Source organism: Molossus molossus, unplaced genomic scaffold (assembly GCF_014108415.1).
Source record: "Molossus molossus isolate mMolMol1 unplaced genomic scaffold, mMolMol1.p scaffold_m16_p_11, whole genome shotgun sequence".
Lineage (NCBI taxonomy): Eukaryota > Metazoa > Chordata > Mammalia > Chiroptera > Molossidae > Molossus > Molossus molossus.
In genome coordinates this window covers 76,635,365-76,658,607 of record NW_023425346.1, presented here as the reverse complement: position 1 = coordinate 76,658,607, position 23,243 = coordinate 76,635,365, and the positions used below count along the sequence as shown (strand labels likewise).

At 46.4% G+C, this 23,243-nt stretch overlaps 1 long non-coding RNA gene across 1 annotated transcript; it reads right to left on the bottom strand.

Annotated features, from left to right (window-relative positions):
• Positions 1 to 9,368: 9,368 nt before the first annotated feature.
• LOC118625089 lies at positions 9,369 to 20,235 on the bottom strand. The gene is made up of 3 exons (XR_004958598.1): positions 20,055 to 20,235; positions 11,364 to 11,448; positions 9,369 to 9,462 (listed from the first exon to the last, which is right to left on the bottom strand). It is a non-coding gene; the product is annotated as an uncharacterized LOC118625089 (long non-coding RNA).
• Between the last annotated feature and the right edge of the window lie 3,008 nt (positions 20,236 to 23,243).

The window sequence follows — 23,243 nt, the reverse complement described above, 5'->3', positions numbered from 1 at the left end:
AAGTAGACAAAGAAAGGGAAGAACATTTTGGACAATGCCAGCAGCTTGTACAAAAGGAGTCAGGAAAAAAGCATGGCCCAATCAAAGAACCATAGGAGTTATTAAAAGATAAATTTTTAAAAAGAATAAAATTGTGATTTTCATAGAATTATGAACTGAGCATCTGTTAAAGGCTTTATTTAACTCATTAATTAATGAGGAAACCAGTAAGATGTTACAAATGATTCAAAGGAGAATTCAAGAACGCTCAACTGTAAGTGATCAGAAATGCTGAAAAAAATCCACAAATCGACGTGCAACTTGTCAGTCTCCACAGTGCCATGCTCTGCATCTCCAGGGACACAATTTGCACTTCTACGGCCAAGAATCATTTGCATCACTCTCACTAGTGTACAACGTATAATAAAAAAATAGAAAATAGTCTACAATTTAGAGAAATAAAAGAGCTCAAAAACAAGGTAAGATGAAGATAACCCAGTCAGGTGCACTAGACAGAACACCCATTAAACTATTTTTTTGGCCCATTTCAATAAATTTCACAATTTCCCCTGACAGAGTAGGTTTGTTTTTGTTTTTTTTAAATCCTCACTTGAGGACATTTTTCCATTTTTTTTGTTCAGATAGAGTGGGAGGGAGAGACAGGAAGAGAGAGAGAGAGAGAAACATCGACGTGAAAGGGACACATCAAGTGGCTGCCACCCGCATGACCAACCAAGGCCGGGGACAAACTGCAACCGAGGTACGCGCCCTTAGCGGGAACCAACCTGGGTCTCTCTGGACCGCAGGCCGATGCTCTAACTGCTGAGCCAAACCGGCCAGGGCCAGAGTGGGTTAGTTTTATTGGAACCAGAGGGAAGGTGGGGAATGGATGAGAGGGAGATGAGGCCTGCAGTGGAGGCGGAGACTGAGTCATGAAGAGCCTGGACCATCACGCTGCGGAGTCGGAATTTTACTCTCCAGCTACAGTGTCAGCGATGGATGGTGGGAGACGGAGCCTGGAAGACTGGACCCAGGGGAGAAGAGAGAAGGCTGTGGACTGAAGTGCTGAGAACAGAGATGGAGGCATGGGACCGAACTGGATACGAAATGAAGGGACATCTTGGGGAGACTGAGGTTTCAGGAGGACAAAGGGACGTGACTAAGTAATCTGAAGACTTTGAGGGAAGAGCCCTTCTCTGTGCACACCCAAAGGTGCTCTTTTCTCCGGAGGCCTTCACTGCATCAGTTGGAAATGTGAATCTTTGACTCTGACCTGACTTCTCAGGTAAAGAGAAGAAAATCTTTCTTTTTAAAAAAATCCTCACCCAAGGGTATTTTCCCATTGATTTTCAGGTAGAGAGGGAGGGAGGGAGCGAGGCAGAGAGAAAAACATTCATGTGAACAAGACACACCAACTGGTTGCCTCCCAAACAACCCCAACCAGGGCCGGGGATCGAACTGCAACCAAGGCACATGTCCTTGACCAGAATCAAACCCGTGACTCTTTGGTCCGAGGGCCAACGCTCCAGCTGCTGAGCCAAACTGGCCAGGACAAGAGAAGAAAATTTCACGCAGATAGCTTTCTTGGCAGAGAATGCACACCTTGATTTTTCTCTCTGGATTTTCTAAATACGCTGATTCCCAAGCTATAGTTTAGAAAAGTCTTATAAATCAGCTTCTCTCCTAACCCATTTGGATCCCTTGATTCTGACATGGAAATGCATGTTCTATTTTGCTGATTTCTGTCTGACTGCCCCGTCCTGTACCACCCCACCTCCATCCATTCTCCTCCCTTCTTGCCTTGCCCCAGGGGAAGGCTGACTTCTCTGAATTGTATGGCCTTGTTAGATAGGTTAAGGGTCTCAAGGTCTGGGCAGTTCTTACTAAATGCTGTTCTTGCTAAATGTTAAAATGCAGTACAGTATTCTGCAGATCAGCTGTATACAGGGTAAGCCTGACAGGAACCCAACCTGATAAGTGCAGCTAACTGCAAAAGAAAGAAAGAAAGAAAGAAAGAAAGAAAGAAAGAAAGAGAGAAAGAGAAGAAAGAGAGAAAGAGAGAAAGAGAGAAAGAGAGAGAGAGAAAGAGAGAAGAGAGAGAGAGAGAAAGAGAGAGAGAGAGAGAGAGAGAGAGAGAGAGAGAGAGAGAGAAAGAAACATGTAATTGACCAAATAGTGTTTGTAAACAATGACTAAGCCTCCATTCAGTGAGGCAGAGCTTTGGATATTTTGGATATGAATCCCCTGTCTCATTTACTTGTTGCAAGTAAATAAAACTACTTTGCAACAACTAGGACTCATTCTTTTTTTTTTTAATCTTCACCTGAGGATATATTTATGGATTTTAGTGAAAGAGAAAAAGAGAGACCGAGAGAGAGAGAGACATGGATGTGAGAGAGAAACATGGACCCGTTGCCTCCAGTATGCACCCTGAGAGGGAATCAAACCCGCAACCTCTTGGTGTACAGGACGATGCTCCAGTGAACTGAGCCACGCGGCCAGGGCAAACCGCGACTCATTCCTGACTGGAGCACTCCTGGCGGCGAACCCCTTGAATTTGGTGCAGCGGGCTCCCTGTCCTCCACCTTCTTGTTGGGTAGGTGCCTGGAGAGGGATGAGACAGAGGTGGGAGTGTTTCTTTCTCCTGCTCGGAGCAGCTGTGGCACCGCCGTGTCCTTCCGGGACCGCAGCCATTCCGGGCCTCAGCTCTCCACCAGGCTCTCCGGCACCTCGCGGCCTTCGCCCCTCCAGACCTAGGAGAGTGTTCGGGTTGGGTTGTGTGCCCCCTCCCCAAATTCCTACTTTGAAGACCTAACCCCGGGTACCTCAGAATGGGACCTTACTTAGAATAGGGTCGTTCCAGATGCATTTAGTTAGGTTGAGATGAAGTCATACTGGAGAAGGGTGGGCCCCTAATCCATATGGCTGGTGCCCTTATAAACAGGGAAAGTCTGAACACAAACATGTACCCAGGGAGCACGTGGCGAGAAGGTTGGATTTAGGCTGCCCCAGCCCAGGAAGTCCCAGAAGCCGGGAGAGAGGCCCAGCACAGATGCTGTGCCTCTAACACCCTGGTTTCCGCTCCGGGCCTCCAGCCCCGTGAGAACACATTGCTGTTGGTAAGCCGCCCAGTGTGCGGTGCCTTGTTACCGCAGCCCTAAGACAAATACGGGGTGGCGACAGCTCTGTGCAGTCGTGGTTCCTGAACCGTGCCCATGCCTCCCCAAAATGGTCTCGTCACTAACACGTCTCTCGGAACCCCCAGCGCAGTGTCTCGTCCATTTCTGGCCAGGCCCATCACGGATGGGTTCGCTCTTGTGCACAGGCGTTGCTCCCCCTTCCCCCCTTCCCCCCCATTCTCCACTTGCCGTCCGCACGAGAAATGTTGCATTCCTGGTCTTTCTGTGTTCCCCTGAGTTGTTTTTGTTTTTTAATACCCGCCCGAGGACATTTTTCCATTTATCATCAGATAGAGTGGGAGGGAGGGAGAGAGAAACACTAATGTGAGAGAGACACGTCTACTGGCTGCATGAACCACAACCGACGTATGTGCCCTTGACCAGAATTGAACTCGCGACTCATAGGTCTGGGGCCAGTGCTCTAACCGCTGAGCCAAACCGGCCAGGCCTCCTCCGAGTTGTTTCGTATTGGAATTGCTGTTTATGGTGAACTAGGGAGCATCACCATGGGGAGTGGTGTGCATTTTCTTAAAGCCAGTTCTGTGATTGGCGGCGCTCAGGGACGGCGGTAGCAGGAAACACTCACAATTTGCTGGTGTTTTACATGGTGGTCAAACTCTTGAAGGTTCATGCCCACCTTCTGGGGACTTGCTTGGCATTCCTTGTGTTTCCATCTCCCTATTGGGAACAGGTCCATGCGGGGGTCTTCAACTTACACTCAAGGAAAGACAATGTTAGACCAAAATAGACGCAATCGTTTGTGTGAAGCCTTGGTGCACTGGAAGGGCTTGTGTGCTGGGAGGGGCTGCCTCCCGCCTGCCCCCAGCAGCTGGGAGCACAAATATCTCTTTATCCCAGCAGCCCTCTCCTCTCCTCTCATGCAGTCTCTGAACAAAGGTTAGCCTGTGTTCTTTGGCTGGGCTTCCAGATTTCTCCTCTTACCCGCACAATGAAAAGATCTCTTCTTAGTCCAGTAGTCTTATGTATTTTCTCCGGTCGAGACAGGACACATCAGCAGTTATTATCAGGGGTGATAAAGGGACACTTAAGCAAGGTCACACGCATGGCAGATGTTCGTACTGTTAATTTTCTCAGACTTGAAATACCAGCATCTGCTCTTTTAAATGAGAGAAGTGCTCGTGCGATTAAAAGCCCACTCGAGGGATCCCGTCCTAGAACTTTCTCTCCACAGAATGTTGTGCCAAACAGGTGGATCTCTGGTGGTCTGAGGATCTTGATAGCAGTGCAACAGTAAAGTTTATAATAATAAACTTTTTTCTTCTTGTTACTACTTTTTACATAGTAGTTTTCAAAGTTGTTTTATTCATAAAAATGCTCTGGCCTATCAGAATAGCATTGATCCTGCCCCCATTTACCAAACACCCTTTTCCTGGCTAGGATGTTCCCTAAGAGATAGTAGAGGACTAACTATTGATTTATTTCAACATTTTTACTTTTTATTCATGGCAGGCGATTCCGGCTTTTCATTTTGGGGAATATTTTTAAAAAAGCACAGGTGATGTGTTGATTGACAAATACTTTGAAGGTGGAATGACCAAACGGTGCAGAAATCGGGGAGTGTAGCAAAATTCAAATGCTTCCTCACTCAGCAAATAGATTCAGTTCCCCACAAAGATTTCAGTGCGGTCCAAATAAAAGAGTAGAAAGAAAAGTGATGGGTGATCCCTTTGCCCTGCCCCGGTGGACCTGGTGGCCTGAACACAGGGGTCAGTTCTCCTGGTTGTGGCTGAGCCACTCTGCTGAACTCAGTATCACCAGGTGCATTGAGAGGCCCGCCCTCCCTCTGCTCAGCCCTGTATGTCAGGAGAGGCCTGGGGAAGGACCTGCGGGGTCTGTGCCCCAAACAAGCTGGACCCCGTGCACTTTCGGTGGAGAGAACAGCAGGCCACACCAGGCTCTTACAGGACCATTACATATTCACATGGTGTATCAGTTCCCGAGGGATGCTGATATAAATTACCACAGACTGTGTGGCTTCAAAACAGCAGATATTTGTTCTCGCACGGTTTTGGAGGCCAGAAGTCCAAACCCGGGTGTTGGCAGGTTGGTTCCATGGGGGAGCTCTAAGGGAGAAACCACCCCAAGCCTCCTTCCGAGCTTCTGGTGTTTGCCAGCCATCCTTGGCATTTCTTGGCTTGTAGAGACATCTCTCCAATCTCTGCCTCTGCCTTCACATGATATTCTCCGTGTCTCCAAAATTCCCTCCTCCTATAAGGAGAGCAATCATAGGATTAGGACCCACCCTAATCCAGTGTGACCTCATTTTAACTCGATTACATTGGCAAAGATCCTGTTTCCAAATAAGGTCACATTCATAGATGCCAGGGTTAAGACTTCAATTTATCTTTTTGAGGGGCACAGTTCTACCCAGTACACAAGGACTGGAAGCCACAGCATTTTATTTTATTAAAAATTTTTTATTTATTGATTGATTTTAGGGAAAGAGGAAGGGAGAAGGAGAGATAGAAACATCAATGAGAGAGAACATTGATCGGCCACCTCCTGCATGCCCCGTACTGGGGATCAGGCCCACAACCTGGGCGTGTGCCCTGCCGGGAATCGAACTGGTGACCTCTTGGTGCACGGGTCGACACTCAGCCACTGGGCTCCACTGGCCGGGCTGGAAGCCACAGCATTTTAGAATTGAAGAATGGCTCAGAATCAAACCCTGGCTCTCCACTCTGCCTGTGTTAGGTGCTGACGGTACTTGGTCCGTTTCCTTCCCAGCAGGGTGAGAGGGTGCAGCAGTGCCCACCCAGGAGTCTGTGTGAGGATTAAGCGAGATCATCTGTGGGCAACGCGCCTGGCACAGAGCAAGCCCCAGTAAATGTTGCATAGTCTCATATCACCTCCGTGTATGTCCGGTCAGCCTCCCATAAACTAGCAAGTGCCACGTGGGACCCCTGACAATAAAAAAATGGCACTTTTAGTTTGGTCTGGAAAATATAAGTGAACTTTAGGGATCAGGAGTAAGTGCTTGCTTATATTTTGATTTGAAAGAATGACTCTTTTGATGATTATACAACACTCTGGTTTCTTGTATAAACTGTCAGAATAAATATATTTGAACAAGGCTTCTCAGTTTTCAAAGTGTTTTCATTGGATTCTCTCATAAACCCTGGGAACCTGGCAGGGTAGGTATTGCTAGTATGTGTCATAGATAAGGAAACTGAGACAAGGGTTAGGAGATTTGCTTGAGATCTGCGAGGGCAGCAGGGACGGTGGGCTGCCCACCCAACCTGTATTCTCTCCTTTTCCTTGATAACGAGACCCCCGTATTGTTCAGATAACGTCCAACTAAAGAGAACATTCCCAGACTCATTTGCTCATGGGGCTGGCCAATTCATCTGGTAGGAGCCCTTTTGCAATCAACCCACCGCCACCACCCATGGTGTGTGTGTGTTTTCACCTAGACTTAGGGCTGGCTGGTTACCATTTGCAGTCCCTAATTAGGAATCGGCACCCCAGGGCATGGTAGGTACATTTGGAGGGTCCTGGTCAGCAGTCCACTCTCCAGAGGTGGCAGAAGACAATCACTTACATCTTTACTAGATTAGCAGTCTGTTAATTAGCACAAGGATTTTCATGGATGAACTGTGGATTGGCCAAAAATATGGCGAAGGCACCTCTACTCTTAAATCAAGGTGGTACATGTTAGACTGAGCCCACTAGCTCAACCCTCTTCAGGGGCCGCTGGGCCAAGGGCTTTGTTCCGCGCACTGGAGGATTCAGCCGCTACCGCTCGTGGAAGCGCAGCCGACCCTGTGCTGGAGTGCCGTCGCTCCTCCCGTCCTCCGGCGAACTGTCCCCGCGAGGTGTTGTCAGTTGGTACTTCTCTGAGTTGATATGAACAGGTGCTATAACATTTTGTGCCTGTGTTTTGTAGATGTTTGTATGTGTGGCCTTCATTTCCATACCCCCCCCCCCCAGGGAGGTACTGGGGAGGGAACTATGGCTCTTACATACCTCTAACCACCGGCTCGCCATCACCTACCAAAAAGAATTGAGGAATGTGATGGCCCAATAGACTTGGGTCAGTTGTCAACACCCTGGCCTCCATGTTTGAAGGAGTGACTGTCCCACGGGTGGGGTGACATGGAGCAGATGGAGACCGTGGCCCAACCAGTGCCTGTCAGGTCATTTCTCCTGTGACATTGGAATTGAGGCTGGAAAATACCAGTCGCGGGCTCCACTTACTGCTAAAGCTGAGGGGATGTAAACCGGCGTGGTGGGGAGACTGTGTGGATGGCCAGGGACGAAAGGGATCCGCCGGGGAAAGGCGGGGTGCACACGCCCAGGGCCGGGTCGGAGGCACGAGGCCTCCAGGGAGCATGGGAGACAGCAAGGCTGTGGGAGCTGCCGTGGTCCCACTGGCTCGCTGGCTCTGGGTTTCAGTTCCTTGGGGACATCTGAGTAAAATCTTGCCTGGAGGTTCCAGGATACAGTTTATAATAAATTATTCCTTGTTATTGCTTGAGTGATTTTGAAGTGCTTTCTCTTACTTTAACCAAAAGAACCTTGGTGTGATTCAGTATCACACTGAATGTATATAAATACCTTCATAAAAGGTTTGTATATCTATAGACTCTATTAATATCCATTCTTCCCCACCCCATTAACACGCATCTTGAACACACACACACACACACACACACACACACGCTGTACTCATATGCCAGTTCAACTACCAGATTACAGCTTCCCACGTGCCTGGATGTCTCAGCAGCACACTTACTTCTCAGACTCCGTAATACATGGACTCGGTTTTAATAAGACTGACTGAATAAATCAATGAATAGAAAAAAGGATTGCAGAACTTTTCTTTGAGATCAATCCCTGTTCTTATAAGTAAATTCAGTTCAAGGACGAGTTTGCAGCAGACCTCCCAGCACAGCTCTTGGTCTGATTCCAGTCCTTTATCCCACAGAGCACGAGAGAAAGAGTCACGTGTGAGGACGGTTCCATTCATTTAGTCCTTCCCTTACTCCCAAGGCATTTCTCGAGCCGCCTGTGCCCGGCTCTGCGCCAGATGCTGCGACTCCAAAGGTGAGTGATGGTCAGTCCCCGCGTTAGTCATTTATGTGGTGATTTCTCGAATGTCAAGTGCTGGCGTCAGTGCTCAGGTGTCTCGTCTGGTTTCCTAAATCTCCCAGGCCACTGGAACAGATTCGGTACCTCCGGGCTCTCACTCTTTCTTTCTGGAAGTTTTATTTTACTTTACTCTGGGTTTGTCTGGAATTAGGGGATGATAACTCTCTCTTACACAGGATTCTTTTTCCAAATGTCACCCATCGGGAAGTGTGTCGAACAGACCAGACACACGCTCACCTGCGGACCTGACTGTTCCGTCTGCTGGGAAGGTTCTTCCCAGATAGCTCCATGGCTCGTTTGCTCACCACCGTCAAGTCTTCGGGCCAACATTACCTCCTCCTGCCCACCTCACCTCAGCACTTACCGCACAGTTTTCCTTTTCCCCACAGCACTTCCCATGTTCCACGTGCTGCGTAATTTACCTTGTTGTTTCTTTAATGCTTGTTGCTAGAATGTAAGCTCCCAAAGTACAGGGGCCTTGTTTTGCTCATACTGCATCCCGGGGGCCTAGAACAGTACCCAGCATGCAGTAGGTCCCCAGTGACCGTTCCCAAGTGCATGAGTGACCGGCGATGTGGGGCAGGTCCGCTGGGGTGAGACACAAAGACAAACAATCAGCATCTACCTGCAGTTGAATGTTCAGATCTCAACTCACTCAGATGACCCTGACCAAGGCAGCGCTCAGATCAGAGAGCACAGGGGTCAATGGAGGCTCGTCTTGCCAAGTTAAACACAGTAAAGACTCCACAGGTGCACAAACGCATTCAGCATCCATGGGCAGAAAATATTCACCCCTGTGACATGCTTTATGAGAGAATAAATTGATGGAAATATTGATAGAGAGTATTTTTGATTGTGTAGTATATTAGGATATGCACTTGGTCATCTAATATTTAAGGTCCTAGCTTTCTTTCCCCTTAATGTCATTAGCTATTAGGTTTATGTTACTCATTATTGCTGCTGAAAGAATAGCATTTATAAAAGAGAGAGAAAATTGGGCCACAGTGGAGAGAACACGGAGGACTCAGTTGTGATGTGGACAGGAGACACTCCCTGAACACCTGTTCTGGGCAGTGTAGTAGCGTGGAGGGTGCTAATTCTGAGCTGGGCGGTCAGGTCAAGTTTCAGCTCGGCATCTTTCTCGGAGTCCTTGGGAAAGTCATTTCATCTCGTTTGGGCTTGCCTAGATCACCTGTAAAATAAGGGGATTGGACCAGAAAAACCTGAAGGTCTCTTGGAAGCCCCTGAGGGCTGTGTTGTGATGTGCTGGGCCTTGTGCTGTGAGCAGCAGACAATGGAGACAGTCCTCAGCCCTCACGGGGTCAATGTTTGGCAGGTAGAGTATGCATCAAATCTTAGTCTACAAAGAGGCAAAACACATCCGGCTGATGTGGCTCAATGGTTGAGCATCGACCCATGCACCAAGAGGTCACCGGTTCGATTTCTGGTCAGGACACATGGCCAAATTGTCGGCCTAATCCCCAGTGGGGGCATGCAGGAGGTGGCCAATCGATGTTCTCTCTCATTGATGTTTCCATCTCTCTCCTCCTCTCCATTCCTCTCTCTCTAAAGTCAATAAAAGCAAAACAATTTTTTTTTTTAATCCTCACCCGAGGACATTTTTCCATTTTTTGTACAGATAGAGTGGGAGGGAGAGAGAGGAAGAGAGAGAGGGAAACATCGATGTGAAAGGGACACATCAAGTGGCTGCTACCCGCACGACCAACCAGGGCCAGGGACAAACTACAACTGAGGTACATGCCCTTAGCGGAAATCGAACCCAGGTCTCTCCGGACCGCAGGCGGACGCTCTAACCACTGAGCCAAACTGGCCAGGGCAAAAAACAATTTTTTTTAAAGAGAAAAATACTACAGAAAAAAATTTCTGTTTCTCGAATGATTATTGACTTAAAAATGCATAAGGAAGTGTGAGACCATTTTAATGTTTTTCATTTATTTATTTTATCCTCACCCAAGGACATTTTTGCATTCAACTTCAGATAGATTGGGAGGGAGAAAGAGAGAGAAATATCGATGTGAGAGAGACACATCGAGTGGTTGTCACCCACATGACCCCAACTGGGGCCAGGGACAAACTGCAACCGAGGTACGTGCCCTTAGCGGGAACTGAACCCGGGACTCTCTGGATCGCGGGCCAATGCGCTAAACACTGAAGACAAACTGGCCAGGGCGTGTGAGACCATTTTAAATTGGCAACTGAGAAGTTAATCATCTCAGTAAGGAAAGATGATCTAAAGTAAGCATAAGGTAAAGGCACAAAGAGAGCTGGAATATCACTCCTGTGATGGACTATGTACAACTCCCAAATTCATATGTTGAAATTCTAATCTGCAGAGTAATGGTATTTAGAGGTGGGGCCTTTGGAGGTGATTGGGTCCTGAGGGTGGAGCCCTCATGAATGGGATTAGTGCCCTCATAAAGGAGCCCAGAGAGCTCCCGCACGCTCCGCTCCTCCATGCGAGGACACAAGAGGTGTGCCGCCTGGAGCAGGGCCCTCCCGCGCCAGAACCCAACCCTGCTGGCTCCCTGACCAGACTTGCTCCCGAAACGTGGGAAATAAATTTGTGTGTGAGCCATCCAATCCACGGTACTCGTTATAGAGCAGCCTGAATGGACTAAGACACCCTCACAGTTACAGACCTTCGTTTTTTTCCTTCTACATTCCTCCAGATAACCAGGTAGGACTCTTGTTTGTTTGTTTGTTTCCCCAAATTTAAATTGAACCACATTTAACTTTTTAAACTAAGAAATTAACAATTTAGTGGAAAATCTGGACTTCATATAGGACAGGAAACATAATAAGAGAAGAACTAGGTCACAGGGCATCAGAAAAGGACTCTCACCCCCCACCAGAGGGTCAAGGCCACCTTTTCTGTGGAACTCATCTGAACAATGGGTTTACTGTGTGCCTACTCCACTTGGTTATTACCATGAATATTATCTTAACACAGCAGGCAATTTAATTTAATTCTGCTATTATAATTTAGCAATGTATCCCCAAATTTTTTACTAAACAGAACCCCTCCCCTCTCTTTATTTTTTATATGAGGAAATGCGACCATGCATCCAATACCTGAAAAATCCAAGGTTAAAATCTTCTACCCCAATGGGCTCCAGGGACGATAGGCAAGAAGATTTCTGCAGAGCAAATCTGAAATCTAAAGAGTGGGAAACAGTTTTTGGTTAAACACAGCCGACTGAAAACTTTCTTTTCCAAAACTCCAACTAAGAATTCTAGTAGAAGAATAAAAAAAAGGTATAAATACACGAAAACAGATGCCATGGAAGGGGAACTGCAGACTATAAATGACTCTGCGGTTTGGCAGATGGAAAGCAGATGGAGGGGTAGCGACTAGTTTAGCCTGCAGGGGGAATTCTAAGGAGGGGTGTCTGTGCACCCCCACCCCAGGGGAGCGAGGTGGAGGTTCTGTGGCACCAGGTGCTGCAGGAAACAGGGAAGAGTTGAGAACTGTATACAGGGAATTACTTGGAAGTCTGGGATTAGATCCCCAAGTGTCATCCCCTACCCATGCAACCAGATTATTCCTCTTCCTCCCCTTCTTCTGCCGCCTGCTTGCATAAGGCTGGAAGTTTTTCTCTAGAGGTGCTGAACTAAAATGACTCTGGAAATAGCCTCATGGTGCTAGCGGACAGCAGGAGTGAGGTGTCCGGCTGGTACCAGGGGAAAGGGAGTCAGAGCTGACAATCACTGCATGGTGGCCATTCTGCCACCGGCCCCTGCCTCTGCTGCAGCCAGGCACCATCCTGTGCAGCAGGACTCCCCGGGTTCTGCCAGGTGGGGGTACTGAGTGGCTGCAGAGAAAAGACCTGCAGAGAATGCCATGTCGGGTCCCACCCTGAAAAGGCTGGCTCACTACCCAGTCGCTGTCAGAGGAAATCACCAGCTGACAAGTCCTGTCCACACGCCTGAAAGGAAACAGGAAGTCAGATTTTGGGGTCCTAGTCTTCAATGTGAATGGACATCCAAAAGTCACCTGATTCTGGAGGAAAGCCTCCAAGATGAAAGAGACCAAAATCATTCACGCAGGGAAAAAGATTTAGGAGAAAATAGATAATACAGGGGAACAGAATTAAACTTTGCAAACACACAAAAAGCATATTTCATGTTCTTAGGGAGATAAGAGGAAGTGCTGTACCCATTGATCAATCAGAAGCAGAATGCTTTAATGCTGGAAAGATAAAAGAACAAGAAATAAGAGTTCTTAGAAATTCAAAATAGAAGAGCTAGAAAAGGTAAAGTGGGAAAATCTTCCAGAAAGATTAACGGAAAGATAAAGATTGCCAACAGGGGAAAAAAATGATAAGAAAATTAAAGAACTGTCCCAAGAGGGCCAACACTCACCTAATAGGAACTCCAAAAAGAGAGTATCAAGAAAATGAGGCTGAATAATTGTCAAAGAAATAATACCAGAAATTTTCCGTACGCTTTTGAAAAGATCAACACACCATTTTGAAATTTCAGAAACTGAGTAAAGACCCTAGACACTCCCCTAGAGGAATGAAACAGGTTCTCTTCACAAGAACAGAGTTGCATGGCACAGGACTTCTGAGTAACTACACTCGATGCCAAAGACAAAGAAAATTATAGTCTACTTCTGTCCTCAGTGTGAACATTTAGTACTGTAAACATGGACCATTGATTTAACCAAAAATTATAATTTACCTATGTAGGAAGGATAGGGGGAGACAAAATAGGGACAAAGGTGTAGGACTCTTCTAACAGAATAGGAAGCCAATAAGTGATCTTACACTTGAATACATCTATAGTGGTATAATTTATTATTTAGAAATCTAGAAGAAAGATAAAAGAAAGAGCTAAAGGCTAAAGGAGACAGGTGGTTGGAGGGGGGTGGTGTGAAGCAGGAGACTGTCCTTTTCCTTATAAAACCTGTTAGCCCTGGCCAGTTTGGCTCAGCAGTTGGAGCATAGGCCCGCGGACCAATGAGTCACAGGTTTGATTCCAGTCAAGGGCACGTATGTCGTTTGCAGTTTGTCCCCGGCCCTGGTTGGGGTCATGCGGGACGCAGCCACTCGATGTGTCCCTTTCACGTCGACGTTTCTCTCTCTCTCTCTCATTCTGTTCCTTTCTCTCCCTCCCACTCTGTCTAAAACAAAAATGGAAAAATGTCCTCGGGTGAGGATAAAAATTAAAATTAAAATAAAAAAAGAGGCTTGTGTTATTGGACTTAATCTACTTGCATATGTTCCAGATGATAAAATTCATGGGAGGACCTTGAAAAAGATCCTGTTTGCTTTTCTCCATTCCCTGGTCTGATTCCTTTGCCTTTTCAGAGGAGGCGGTCTGACCTTGGCTATCTCATAACCCCTTCAGTGTTAGGGGATCTGGATTTCCCTTGCTTGGGTGCAGAGGTTTGTCTCAGGGAACAGTGTGGTTACATAATGTGGGAGAAAAAGTCTCCAGTATGGCTTTGTGCCTGAGCTCACTGGGCAGATAACACACACGCACGCACATTGTTCTTTGTTTTCATGGTGATATTTATGCAAGATTCTTTTCCCTCTTGGTGTTTATCTTTTGGCTGGGGTTGCAAGGACAGAATGGACTCAGGTGGTGAGTAATGGCTGAGTCCCATTGTTCTTCCTCCTGGTGACCCCACCCTGAGCCTGAAACCCGGCAGTAACTTGCTGAGCATGTCTACTGTCCATTGGGGTAACGCCAGCCTTGCCTTTGATGTTCTACAACTTCTAAGAATTTTCTTTCTTGGTATTAACATGAATTTGAGTTTGCAAAAATCAGTGCAGGAGAATTATGTCATGAAGAACCACAGCTTGGAAGTTAAATGCAATGAAAAGAGATCTTTGAAAATGTTCAGGTGAAAGGAGAAAGCTACATTATTTAGCAAACTAATAAAGTTCACACTTTTAATAAAAAGTTTATTTTAAGCCCTGACTGGTGTGGCTCAGTTGGTTGGAGTATTCTCCTGTGCACCAAAAGGCGGAGGGTTCGATTCCTGGTCAGGGCACATACCCAGGTTTGATTCCCAGTTGGGGCGTGTATGGGAGGCAAGCAATCAGTGTTTATCTCTCACAGTGATGTTTCCCCCCCCCCCACCTCTCCCTAGAATCAATAATAAGTAAATAAATATTTTTTAAAAGTTTATTTTAGTAGACCCCTAAGAAGTGCTACAGCTCAGGGAAAAGAAAGAATTAAAATATGTGCTGCAGATTCTTATCTCTTCGGGGTTTGTGTTCTCACACCTCGGGGTGTCTCCCTCCTATAAATCAGATTCCTGGAGTGCTCTGCCGAGAGGCCGCTTCCCTGGCCCTCTCATTCGGTGGAGAGGGCAGAAAGGCAGCAGTGTGGCCACTCGCCACTCGGGAGAGGCGGGTCTGCGGCAGCTGCTGCCGGAGATCAGTGACTCAGGCCCGGCAGTGAGGCTGCAGACCTGGCAAGGTCGGTGGGAGGGGCCCTCCGCCAAGATGCAGCGCTTCCTTCTCCAAGGGGTCCTTCTTCCCCCTCAGGGTGTGAGGTCTGTTTCACCTCACCAGGCTGAGGAGCTAAGGAGCCCGCGCAGGTGAGTGCTCCAGACCACACCACCCAGAAACGGCCGGTCTCTGCTGAGGCTTCCATTTCCGTTCTCTCTCCTCCTTTGCTTTAGGATCTGCTCCATTTGTTTTAGCTAAGTGATGGATCCTGTGAGCAAAATAGATGAAAATGTGCTCCTGTGAGTCTGGTTAGGACTGGGGCAAGTGGGGACCTCAATGGTCTTATCTATCATCCTCTTGGTTGACTGAGAGAGAGAAACACCAGGCCTGCCTTTGGCACAGAGCCTCCCTGAGTGCAGTCACCTGCACAGCAGTCTAGCTCAGCCTCATGCTCGGGTGTGTGGAAGCAGAACTCCTGGTAAGTCGCACTTATCAGATTAAGCACACTCGTTGACATTTGAAAAGCAAATCTGTGCCCTGGCTCTGCTTCTGCTTGTCCTGTTTTAAGAAGCATGTCCAGGCCCTGGTTTTCTCTTTCCGAAAGTTCCTCTCATGATTCTGTTTGTTTTTGTTTTGTTTTTTATCCTCACCTGAGGACATTTTTACAATTATCTTGAGATAAAGCAGGAGGGAGAGAGGGAGGGATAGAGAGAAACATCGATGTGAGAGAGAAACACTGAGTGGTTGCCAACTGGGGTCGGGGACGGACCGCAACCAAAGTACGTGCCCTTAGCGGGATCCGAACCCAGGCCTGTCTGGTCCACGGGCCAGAGAACTACTGTTTCATATATTTTGTCTGGTTTTTTTTAGTCATTTTAGAAAGGTTAATCTAGTTTTTATTCCTCCATCTTGTTCCACAGGGGAGTCTTCAGGCTAGATAATTTTTTCAGATTTATTTAACATTTTTATTCCAGATCTCAACATCACCTCCTTTAGGTGATTTGGAACAGAGTTTGGTATCTTATAGACAGGTTTTGGCATTCTGCTTGGGTGGATAAATACACTTAAAAAAAAAAAAAAATCCTATGCCAAGTACTGCTAAACACTTAAAAAATTAAAAAGAATTTTTTTTCAGTTACAGTTGACATACAATATTGCATTAGTTTCAGGTGTATAATATAGGGATTAGATGTTTATGTAACTTATGAAATGGTCACCCAGTAAGTCCAGTAGCCATCTGACACCACACATAGTTATTACAATTTTATTGACTATCTTCCCTATGACTGTTTTGTAACTACCAATTTGTATTTCTTAACTCCTTCCCCCCTTTTAACCCAAAGAGGCCCACACAAAGACACATGGTAATCAAAATGCCAAAGCTTAAAGACAAAGAAAGAATCTTAAGGGAGCTCCCATAAGACTGTCAGCTGATTTCTCAACAGAAACTTTGCAGGCCAGAAGGGATTGGCACAAAATATTCAGAGTGATGAAAAACAGGGACCTACAACCAAGATTACCCAGCACAGCTATGAAGGAGAGATAAACAGCTCCCCAGACAAGAAAAAGCTAAAGGAGTTCATCACCACTAAACCAGTATTACAAAAAAATATTAAAGATACTTCTTAAAGAAAAAGATAAAATATGAATAATAAAATGGCAGTAACTGCATATCTATCAACAATCACTTTAAATGGAAAAAGTATACTTTTAAAGAAACACCAGGAAGTTTTCTGTCTCACTGATGCCCAAAATTTCATCATTAGCTAGCCATTTCTTTGGATAAACAACCTTCTTCTAAGCTTCTTTTTCATAATCCAGATGCCTATTGGGAAAATAATAGATTAAATCCTTAACATTCTAATGTTAACTAATTTGTTGTACATTTTTTTCTTATGAATAATAGGATCAGGTGAGATCCCTAATGTCAGAAAGCAGAGTGTAAAAGGTGGGGAAAAAGATACAGAAATGGAGTGACCTGTGGGTCAGCTTTATTTCCAGACTGAATGCCAACAAGATTAAATCATCTTGAATACCCAGTGAGACAGCATCATACAGAAAAAGTGTAGCTTGGTTTACTGGCCTAAGGATCGTTTCTACAATTCTGCTGTTACCTAGGTGCTCTACCTTGGACAAATCACATACCCTTCTGAGCACAGAAGGGTTATTTATGAATAGGGTGGATAACTGCCTTCCTCTATGACAGAGGGCAAACAGAGACAGGCAAAATGAGTGCTTTGGATTCTTTAGAGGCATGATGTAGACACAAAATATGTGTAGGATGTATCGTCAGTTTTTTGCTTATGGTTGGAACAAGGATGCAGACCTAAAATCCACTGTCACTCCTCTGTCAATGGATTAAAAAGTCACCTTGGGCAGCCCTGGATGGTTTGGCTAAGCAGTTAGAGTGCTGGCTCATAAACTGAAGGGTCTCGGGTTTGATTCTTGGTCAAGGGCATGTACCTGGGTTGCAGGTTTGACCCCTAGTCCAGGTCGGGATCGTGCGGGAGGCAATCAATCGATGTGTCTCTCTCACATCAATGTTTCTCTCTCTCTCTCTCTCCCTCCCTCCCTTCCACTCTAGCTTAAAAAAAAAAAAAAAAAATCACTGGATATCCTGGAGTGAGTTTTAACAACAACAAAAAAGTCGTGTTGGGCACACAAATATGATCTCATTTAGTTATCTTGGTACTTTGGCCTGTGTTTGGTTTTTGAAGGGAGTGGTGTCTTCTGCGTTCCTGTGGGCTTCTTTCTAAAAATAGAGCTGGAACAAGTTCTCAGAATCTTTGTGTTACAGTGATACCTCGGTTCTCGAACATAATTTGTTCCAGGAGGACGGTCGAGAACCAAATTGTTCGAGAACCGAAGCAATGAAACCAATAGGAAAGCGTGACTCCACAAAGCGTGACTCTCTCTCTGCACTCACACTGATGACGCAAGCAAGGCGCGCTGGGCCGAATGAACGCCATTCGGCTCATCTCGGAAGTTCGAGTTCCAAATATTTGTTCGGATTCCGAGACAAAAGTTTCTCGAATCTCCATTTGGTCGAAAACCGAGGCGTTCGAGAACCGAGGTATCACTGTATTTTGTTTTTCAAACAGGTAAAGTGGAGGTTGATAGCTCTAGAGGCCTTGCTGCACAAAGAGATGCACCGTAGATTTGTGCCCCCAGAGTGGTCACTAAACTCTGATCTGGAGCCCACAGGATGAGGCTGGGGGGCTAAAAATTCTATATGAAGTGGGGCATGGAAGGTGGTCTGTGAGCCCCTGGTTTAAGGTATTCTTCATGGGCAGTGATCCTGTCCACTACTGGGACTTGATGACGTGAAGTCAGGGAGAAAGAAATGGACTCCTGCCTTCAAGAAATAATCATTTTAGTCATCAAGTTCACATTGTCAAAATACTTTGTACTTTTTTTCACAGAGGTCTCAGAAAGAAAGATCTGGAGGACTAGGGAACAAAACTACCCCACGTTGCCAAGTATAATTGAGTCAGACTCATATTGGGTCTTACAACCTTAGATGCACATCACCTTCACCTGGGGGTTGTTTAAAAATTAGATTTCCAGCCCTGGCCGGTTTGGCTCAGTGGTAAGAGGATTGACCCGCAGACCATAGCGTCTTGGGTTCGATTCTGGTCAGGGGCAAGAGCCTTGGTTGCAGTTCGATCACTGGCCCTGGTCGAGATCATGCGGAAGGCAACCAGTCGATGTGTCTCTCTCACATTGATGCTTCTCTCTCTCTCTCTCCCCCTCCCAGTCTATCTGAAGACAAATAGAAAAATAGCCTCCAGTGAGGATTAAAAAATATATTAATAATAATAATTAGATTTCCAGGCCTGACCGGTATGGCTCAGTTGGTTGGGCATTGTCCTGTGCACCCAAGGGTTGCTGGTTTGATCCCCAGTCCCCAGGAGGGGGTGTGCAGGAGGCAGGCGATGATGTTCCACTGTCACTTTGATGTTTCTCTTTCTTTCTCCCTCCTTCTTCCTTTCTTGCTAAAAATCAATAAAAATATAGTGTTTTAAATTAGATTTCCAGGCCTTACTCCAAGAGATTCTAATTCAGAAAGCCTGAGACGGGACACGCAGCCTTTGTTTTCAAACAAGCTCCAGTGTTTCTGACGTGGACCTCACTTTTAGAAACATTGGCCTAGATCTTTGAAGCTAGTTGGTGATTTTACAAACGGTTCAAGTGTTTCCTAGGACAGGAGCTTTCCAGGACACGGGAGCACTGTAATGATCGAGGCGCAAAGGAATAATTAAAGAGAGCCAACTACAGGGATACGCGGGAGGGTGATTCTGGGAAGACAGGCTGGCACTGTGACTCCCAGAGACTGCGGCTTTCTCTCCTACCTGCGCCCAAGCCTCAGGCCGGGGTCGCCCTAGATCCCAGATGACAAAGTGTCAAGATAGTACAGGCTCCTCGGAGAATCAGGGCAAGAACACCTGTGTTAGAGCAGTGGGACTTGGAACCTGACCGTGCTTATCAACCACACAAAGGCAGGACCTGTGACTGAACACACCGGCAGCCAGGCAGGTACAGCTGTCCCACAAAGAGCGGTGGCTGCAGGGCCAGCCAGAGAGTCATGGGAGAACCCTGCCTGCCGATAACAAGCCAGGGTGGGGCCTGAGCTTGGCAACCTCCCTGCGAGTCATTGTGAGGCCTGTTGGCAAAACCTCCCATGAGAGGGCTGAGAGCCAGGCCAGGCTCGCCTGTTGTATTAAATTGGGAGACAAAGAATAATCTGGCCAAGGCTAGGGAGTCTTTGGACTAGGATCCCTTTTTTTGGGGGGGGAAGGTGGTAACTGCAACAAGTCTTGGTTTCATTGGGAAATTGAGGGAGTAGTATTGGAAGGGGGTTCCCTGAGGTCCCTCCAGCCTTTTTTGTTTTGTGATTGAATGAAACCATCTACGTGACAAAGTCCTTTATAGAATGGAAGCTGTTCCTCATGTGCACATCCAAAAGGTACCAGCCAGGATCCTGGGTCACTGTCCTGGTTTATTAGGTCCATAAACTACTAAGATGCGGGCGTTAGGTGGTGGTGAGTGGAACCCGGGGAACACGCAGCAGGGTAGGTGGTTCTGTGCAAGTAAGTGTGCCTGTGAGAGTGGGAGTGGGCGAGTCTGTGTGAGTCTGTGTGTTCCTAGCCTAATTCTACCCACGGGGAGCTGCCAAGACGAAGAGGAAAGGTTATTTTGCCATGAGGGAAGCTTATACAAAGAGATCTCTTCTAATGCAATTGGTGGACCCTGTTTCCAGGAATATGGGGCCTTACCCAGCCCTTGCAGATAGATCCCGCTCCAGTGATCTCCCCACCCCCACCCCCCTGCTCAGCATTCTCTCCTCACCCAAACAAACCTTCAGACAGCTCCGAAATAGTTCTTTTTCCTTGTATCCCGTCAACATTTTCATTCCCATAGAGGCTCAGACAGGTTCCTTTCTACATGGCACTCCATCCGGAGTTCGGACCGCACTGGAAAACACCGCTGGCCAGGAAGCAGCCACCCAGGGGCCGTTCTCGCTTCTCTTTCAGGCATTTCTTGTTCTGTGTCATGGGAATGGTTACTAGTGAGCTCTTTCTGAAAGGAGCCCAGTCTCTTCTTGCCTCCTCTATTGGCTGTTTTCCCAGGCTGCTCTTTTGCTTTTTGCTATCAGAAAAGGCCTTTAAAAACTGACCTCCCCCCAAAGTTGTTAGGTAGGGCAAGGGTCTTAAGGTCTGCGCCCTTCTAAATGTTATTTCTTGTTCAATGTTAAAATATAGCACAGTATTCTGCAGATGCAGCAGTAAACAGGATGAAAGTAGCCAACTGCAAAGAAGAAATCAATGTGTAATTGACTAAATAGTGTATCTAAGCAATGGCTAAGCCTCCCTTCCAGGAGGCAGACCTTTAGCTAGTGGAAAAAACTACCTGCCACAACCACGTCTGGTTTTTGAATAGAGCACCCCAAGTGGACAACCTAACAACGTAAGACCCAAAGCTGGACACGATGGAAGCAGTGTGGGCGCGTGGGGGCGATGAGCTGTGAGCAAGGGGAAGAAGTGATGCTTCCTTGTCTGTAAGGACCAGTACGCAGAGAAGAGAGCCTAGGGCAGGACAGAGGAAATGGACAGGCTTTGCTGCTCCCTGCCAATCGAGTTGATTTCCTTGTGAGCTTGTATTTCCATCTGAGGTGTTGTGAGATCCAGCAATTTAAATATATTTATTTCACAATGTCCTCCAGAGCCAAAAGTGGCTTTTGGATTATTTGTAATTTTGAATTACTTGTATCTTTTTTTTTTTTTTTTTTTTTAATATAAGAGGTATGTTAGTGCTGTTTTGAATGGCAGTAACAGCGGTCTCAGCCAGCACAAGGACAACGGGGGAATTTCTCATAGGAAGCCAGGATGTTTCAGGAAGATTGCAATGTCACAGGAGCCCGGTGGGGGCCTGGAACCAGAAAGGGCAAAGCCATTAGTGACCAAGGCAGCCACCTTCTCAGTCTCTGGGGGTGGGGGTTGCTCATCTCTGTTCTCTTTTGTCCTCTTTCTTCTCTAGAGGGATAGCCACCCTACATTGTCTGAGTTTACAGGTGCTCTGAATCACAGTTCCAAATTCCCAGGAGAATTTGGGCTCAGCTTGGGCAGGTATCCCCTCCTGGTCTATTTAGACATGGGGTGCGGGGGGCAGTATCTGAGGGAGGAGGCAATCCCAGAGAAAGGAGGTCATTGTGGGCCGGACAGATATTCCAGGTGTGTCTACTACAGCTGTTCATATATATATATATATATTTTTATTTATTTATCCTCACCCACTGACACTCTTCCACTTTTTGTTCAGATAGAGTGGGAGGGGAGAGAGGAAGAGAGAGAGAGAAACATCAATGCGAAAGGGACACATCAAGTGGCCACCACCTGCACAACCCAACCAGGGTCGGGGACAAACTGCAACCGAGGTACGTGCCCTTAGTGGGAACCGAACCCGGGTCTCTCTGGACCGCAGGCTGATGCTCCAACCGCTGAGCCAAACTGGCCAGGGCCAGCTGTTCATAGTTTATATGTGACCTGAGCATCTCTTCTCCTGTCTCTCTTAATTTACATATTAATCATGTGTCCTGCTGGTTTCTCCTCCAACCTGAAAGTTCCCAGAGACCAGGGACATGGCCTGCCCAGTTCTATAAACCAGCTGGTTGCCTCATACAATGTCCTGCTTCTTATGAGAGTTTCAGTAGGGAATATAAGCAGAATATTCAACATCTTCTCAAACTACTGCTTTACCAAGATTAGACATACTTTGATCTATTCTAAGACTTAGACTCAACAGAATTTTAAAAGACTTGTGCTGAACTAAAGGAGACTTATTGTCCCTAACTCAAAGGTAAATACCATTCAGAGTGTTATTTTATTAATTTAATAAAATTAAAGATGGTTTCTTTTATATTAACCTAGGGAAAAGGGGGAAGCTATTAGTAGAAAAGACCTTTCAAGATCCTTCTGGTGGCCAGATTCATGGGCCCTTCATAAGAACTTAAGCATAAAGAAATTAAATCATGGAGAAATTAAGAAACATGTTTTGGGGGCGGTTGTTGGCAGAAACTGAGACACCAACAACTTCTTGTACTCATATCCCTCCAGCCTTTGGTCTGCCTCTAATGAGCTGGTGGTGCAGATGTGCTTGTACTGTACGGTGTTCTGAGTACACACAATGCCCTCAGAGGGAAGGAAGTGACCTCTGGGGCTGCTGACCTTGCAAATTGTGTGACCTTTCCAATTCCATACACCAGCAAGCAACTGGAGCTCCATTTTTAGAAAAGAGACCAAATCATTGCAACTTTTCTTAGTGTGTTGTTTTGTGCTTGGTGCTAGCAATATGACATTACTAAAGTTTACAGAAATTATTTGACCTTTGAATATATGTTCCCTAAAAGAACAAGATGCATGAGGAATGAGCTAAGCTCAACACAGCTGAGAATAAACTGGCAAAGTTGCTAATGGCTGTTCTTTTGCCATTAGCATCTCTAGATGTCATTGAGTGGTCATCTTGCAAGTTGTTGTGTCTTAGTTCCATGGAAGGCAAATTTAGATTCATTTAGACTTAGGTCAGATCACATCCCTTGAAACATAACTATATATAGCAAAGGTTGACATTAAACCCTTCACTGATAAGGCAGGTGTCTATCCTGTCCCCTAACATCACTCCAGTGTCTGTGATCCCCTAGCACACTAACCTTGGGAAATGACACTTCTCATTCCTTCCATTACCCAGCTCACCTACGTGACCCTCATGGTGTTTGCCAAGCAGCCACAATGAAGATACCTGCCCTGCCTGTCCCCCTGGGCTGCCGGAAAGCCACAAATAGGCTTCAAAGCAGCAAGAGGCAATAGAGGAGCATCGCTGGGATGTTATTATCAGCTCTTGGTGTCCTGCACTCTCTTCATCCTTGGTCCTTCTGGTCCAGGCATGGGTCCTTCACACTGATTCTCATGTTTGGCCCCATTGATAAGAGCCAGAGCTGTTGCTGTCTTTATTCGGGCAGTTTTAAAGCATGTTAAGTGTGATTTAGGCCGTA